This window comes from Pongo pygmaeus, chromosome 22, assembly GCF_028885625.2.
Source record: "Pongo pygmaeus isolate AG05252 chromosome 22, NHGRI_mPonPyg2-v2.0_pri, whole genome shotgun sequence".
Lineage (NCBI taxonomy): Eukaryota > Metazoa > Chordata > Mammalia > Primates > Hominidae > Pongo > Pongo pygmaeus.
In genome coordinates, this window is record NC_072395.2 from 58,218,450 (window position 1) to 58,224,412 (window position 5,963).

The following is a 5,963-nucleotide window of genomic DNA, read 5'->3' on the forward strand; positions in this document are numbered from 1 at the left end:
ACGGAAGGGAGCTGTGAAGCAGGCAGGAGCTTTGCAGTCAGCAAAGGCTGGGCAGGTGGGGCAGCTGCACACCCAGGGCCCTCTCCACGGTCCTCCCGGGCCTACCCATCCCGCGGTCCTGGGTCATCCACCTGCTGGCCCCACCCTGCCCACACGGCCAGGTCCAACCGGCCCCTGAGCTCAACAGACCAAAGCTGGCCCGACCCCACCCCCAAGAAGAATGAAACAGAATTTTTTATTTACCTCTTGCAGAAAAGTAAAAGATCATTTATTCATTCTGTTTCTATATAGCAAAACCAAGTGTCAAAAGCACCTTCTGCACAGTCTGCACACACTGGCCAGTGGTCCTGTTGCCGCAAGGTTGAGCTGTGTCCCACAGACATGGGTCCTCCGGGTGATGAGGAGCCGCTGGAGGGCCCTGAGCTGCACGTACTAATGATTAATGCCCCGTCCGTGCTGGCCGGTTTCTCAAATGCCTTGTGACGATTGCGCACAGCCGGACATCATTTGTACTGAGAGATCTGAGAAAAGGAAGTCACTGAGGCTTTCTGAGGTTAGCTGGGCGGCCACGGCGGGGACTGGACTCACACCTGCTAATGGCCAGTCCACAGGACCTGCCCAGAGGCTCGGACACACAGCTGAAGTCACATCGCACGGGGAGCATCCTCACCAACTAACAATCAGCGCGGGTTTGCAATTAAGGATTTCTGCCCAGCCAATGAGCGGCCTCTAAAAACAACCTTTGTGGAACCCCCTATAAAAGCCTTGCCAGCGCTTGCCTTCGGGCCACTGCTCAGGGCTGACTCAGTGTACCCAAACTGCAATCTTTGTTTCCTAAATAAGCTGGCATTCATTCCACCTCCGTGTCAGTCTTTTCTTCGTGAGCACAGCTGGTGTCAGGAGTGGGGCCCAGCAAGATCTCGCCTTTGAGTGGCTTTCTCTGGAATTGGGTGAAGTCCCCACAACACAGAGGCCCCTGTGCGTGCCCCTTCTTCGGGGCCGGCACCTCCCTTCAACTGAGGCTGATGCCTTTATTTGGGAATCTGGGGGCGGCTGCTGCCTCTGTGCCGGCAACGGCTTTCAGCTCGGAGGACGTTTTCCCTGCTTACTGGGGATTTTCCCAGTGGTGAGTAGTAGTATCTTAATTACGGGACTCTGTGCGTCTAAACCTTGTAACAGTTGTGCCCCCTCTGGACTCCAGCCCCGTTTATCTGGAGCAGCGGACCTTTTTACATTGGTCAAACTGGGGTTCCTTTGCTACACCAACCTAGGTTTTCTCTGAACTAAATTAGAAGAACTTGGTTCCAAAACAAGGGTCTTAGAATGTGGGAAGTCCACAGAGCCCTAGGAAGGGGGCGTGCTCATGGAAAGGTACTGAGCGCGAGGAGCGTTGGGTGCAGCTCCTCCGGAAGTGAGAGAACGGCCCGTGGCTATGTATTAAAATATACACGTCCAGATGGGGTGCTTGTTTTAATTGGCATTTGGAGGCATCTGGATGCCATCAGAACTCTAACATTGCCTCTCTCCAAAACACAGTGTCTGAACTCAGAGAGGCTGATAAAGCACTGAAAGGTGGAGTCCTGGGCCCAGGGCTCCTCCTGCCCCTCATTCAGGTTGTTTGTGAGTTTGGTGTGCTTTGGAAACAGACTTTTTAACCTCCAGAGGGAACCAAATTAAAAATGACACTTTTGTCAATTGTTTATTAAATTCAATTTGGCTTCCCTCTGCTTTGGCCATAATAAAAATTTCTGGGTATTCAAAATTGGAGTCTGATGAGGCTAAAGAAAAAAACTTGGTTGATTCCAAAAATGACACTTTTGTCAATTGTTTATTAAATTCAATTTGGCTTCCCTCTGCTTTGGCCATAATAAAAATTTCTGGGTATTCAAAATTGGAGTCTGATGAGGCTAAAGAAAAAAACTTGGTTGATTCCACAGCAAAAGCCGCTGCCTTGAGTTTCACTAAGACCAAAAACCTTATAGCTAAGATAATTTTCCAAAAAAGGATGTAAATGATGTTATTAAAGATGCTCTGTCCCCAGCACCCCATGAGCCAGTGTTACCAGAATCTATGAACACACCAGACGACTCATTGGGCAACTAATGAGCTTACACGTTTACAAAACAGTATCGGTGGGGAAACATTTCAAGGGCAGCCAAAGAGGCACAACTGCCTTGTGCTGTTTGTCCAAAATTTAACCCAGCAAAGACAACTCAGACAGTCCCAGGCCATTCTGACCTGCCAAGTGGACCCTCCGAGGTTTAGCAAATGGACTTCATCCAGCCACTGCCTCTCATCAAGACTATAAACATGTCATGACGATTTGCATGTTCTCCTCCTGGGTAGAAGCATTCCCTTCCTGATGTGCCACCGCCTCAGATGCTGCAAACTCTACTAGAACAGATTCTCCCTAAGTGACAGGGGCTTATCTTCACAGGTAGTGACAAGGAGCTCCACTGGCCAGGTCATAAAACAAATCTGTGAAGTCTGGTCCACATTACAGCAGTGTCATTGTGCCTACCATCCGCAATCTTGCAGACTGGTGGAAAGCACAGATAGCATCAACTGGCAAAATTTCAGGAAGCACTAAAATTGCCCCAGCCAAAGGCACTTCCTCTGGTCCTTCTGAATCTAAGGTCTGCACCTTTTGGAAACTGCAAGTTGTCACCTTTTGAAATTGTCACTGGAGGGCCAATGCATAGAGTCCCTTCTGCTTTTAATAGTCCACTGATTAAAGGAGACATGCTCCAATATTGTAAAGGAATAATGAAGGCTATCCACGCAAGTCATACCCTGGTCGACAATGTTTACACGGTGTGTTCCCAGGAGATAAATGCACCAGACATCACAACCTTCAGCCTGATCATTTTCTCTGTTGGAAAAGACATTTACAAAAAGGTTTCCTTCAACCTCAGTGAAGAGTCCACGTCAGGTACGCCTTTCCCATCGCTGTGCTGGTAAACTAAAAGGTGTCGACCCTTGGATTCCGGTTTCTCATTTAAAGAAATCTCTGCCCCTTGCTGGAATTCAGACAATCACCTGAAATGAAAACTGACCCGAAGATGAAGCAGATGACAGTTGAGCTTGACTGAGGTCACGTCCCCAACGAGGGACATGACTCCCTGGGACAAGTCCCTCCCAGCAACAAGGGACATCACATTCACCAACTGATCTGTGATACTTTCTGGAGGAAGAACTTGATCAAAAGGGGGAAATGTAAAAGAAAATGAAGTCGCTAATGCTGAGGCTTTTCTAAGTGGAACTGGCCGGCTGCGGGAGGCCTGCACTCACACGGCTGATGGCCAGTCCACAGGATGCGCTGCACTCACACGGCTGACGGCCAGTCCACAGGACGCGCCTGCAGACTAGGACCAACAACTGAAGTCAGCCCCTGACAGCCTTCACATCTCCCAGCTGGGAGTGCCCTTAAGAACTAACCCATCAGAATGGGTTTCATTTAGGATTTCTGCCCAGCCAGTGAACTACCTCCAAAACCCCTTTGTGGAAATCACCTAAACAAATCTCTCCAGGCCGGGCGAGGTGGCTCACACCTATAATCCCAGCACTTTGGGAGGCTGAGGTGGGCGGATCACCTGAGGTCAGAAGTTCGAGACCAGCCTGGCCAACAAGGTGAAACCTCATCTCTACTAAAGGTACAAAAATTAGTCGGGTGTGATGGTGCACACCTGTAGTCCCAGCTACTCAGGAGGCTGAGGTAGGAGAATCGCTTGAACCCAGGAGATGGAGGTTGCAGTGAGCCGAGATCATGCCACTGCACTCCAGCCTGGGCAACAGAGTGAGACTCCGTCTCAAAGACAAAAACCAAAACTCTCCAGTGTTTGCCTTCTAGGACACTACTCAGGGCCACCCTGACTCAGTTTACCCAAATCACAATCCTTTGTTTCCCAAATAAATGCTTTAGTTAATAGTATTAAAAGTGAACAATGAAAAGGCAGATTCAAAACCTATTCAAATGGTTCTAACTCAATGTGTTAGTATAGTCACAGCTGCTTACTGAAAACACACACTTAAACTTGGTGTACTCCAGGAAGATGTGTGGAAAAAGGGTGAAGGGTGAGCCATTGGGCCCAGCCCACCACAGGACAGCCCCCTGTTCTCGTGTGCGCCCCAACTCACAGTGACAACATGCTGGCCATGCCTCTGAATGTTGGCTTGGTGTCACCTGCATTGCGCTGGAGTGAAACAGGGTCAGGCTGCCACCATTCACACAAACTTTAAAAATGAAACCTTTATCAAGGGAGCATCTTTGGACTGTTTTTAAAACCTTTGGAATCATGACTTGTAGCTGGCAGAATAGGCTGTGGCTGTGGACTTGGGCACTACCAGCAGTGCTGACAACACTATGATTTACGTCCACTCCAAGCTGCAAGTCCATCTTTTCTTCCTGCAACAAAAGACCATTATCTTAAAAAAGGGAGCGGGTTCCATCATCGTTGCAGCAGCTAAGACAACCCTTTGGGGCCCACCTGGGCTCCCAGCCCCACCTTCCTGATGTTCAGACCCAGCAACTCCTTCCAGGGATACTGCGGGCACTCAGGTCCTCTTGTTAAATTAAATTTGGCCTAAAGCTGCTTCCATTCTTTGAATTTCTACCTAGTGAATTGCAACCTAACGAAGCATGTAAACAAACTCAACCTAATAAATGTATTCTTGTAACAAGTAGCTGAGTCTGTCATAAGCTGCCAGTGGGTGAGACCACACCCACATGTGGCAGACGCCCAGCCGTAGCCAATCAGGCTGTTTCCGTGCCTCACTTCCGTGTTCTGTCTGTAAGTGCTGCCTGCCCATGCTGCTGAGTGGAGCTCGCTGAACCTCTCCCGGTTCTGAGTGCAGTTCATGAACTGTTCTTTGTTCAAATAAACTCTAAAGTTTTTCTTTTTTTGAGACAGAGTCTCACTCTGTCGCCCAGGCTGGAGTGCAGTGGCACAATCTCAGCTCATGGTAACTTCCGCCTCCCGGGTTCAAGTGATTCTCCTGCCTCAGCCTCCCAAGTAGCTGGGATTACAGACATGCACCACCACGCCCGCTAAGCTAATTTTTTTTTTTTTTTTTTTTTTTTTTAAGTGGAGACGGGATTTCACCATGTTGGCTGGGCTGGTGTCGAACTCCTGACCTAAAGCAATCCAACCGCCTTGACCTCCCAAAGTGCTGGGATTACAGGCGTGAGCCACCACGTCCAGCCTAAAGTTTTTCAACACTCTTGACCATCACGTCTCACCCAGACCACACAAGAGCCTCCTCACCAGCCTCCGGCTTCCAGGCTATTCTCTGCACAGTGGCCACGTCACACCCTGCTCTGCTCAGACCCCGCAGCGGCCCTCCTACCCACACATCCTCCTGATGCATCACTGGCCCAGCTGCTCCATCTGGGACACCAGCTTCTCTCCGCCTTGGCCGTATGTGCCCTGTATTCATCGTTCCTGGCCATTGCGTGTTACAGCCCCCCCTAGCCTTCCTGAGCCCCTCCCAACCTCCCACCTCCTCCAGGCTGCTTTCTCCACTGAAGTTCTGCAGCATTTACCAGCACCTGGCACACAATCTTCTCACTGGCTGGTCTTTTCCCACCACAATTAAACTCACAAAGGCCATACTGCCATCTCCCATACCTGGCAGTTTTCAAACTTTTACAACTGAGGGATTCTTTCCCCAAAGAGGCCTCCCAGCAGTCTAATGAACAGAGGAGGGCTGGTTGCTGTTGATGATGAGGAGGCCTTGCAGGGCCCCTTGAGCAGACCCAGGCCACACTGGGGGCCCAGGGGCTCTGGCAGAAGTGGTGTCCTGACGTAGATGCCCCAGCACTCGCAGGCCAGCAAGAGCGGCCGCTACCCTGTTCCTCCATGCCTGGTCACCATCTGCTTTCTGGGAGACCTGAAAATGTTCTTCCACCTTCCGCTGTGTGGCAGGAAATGAGTCTAATGAGTCTACACTCCACAGCTACCAAC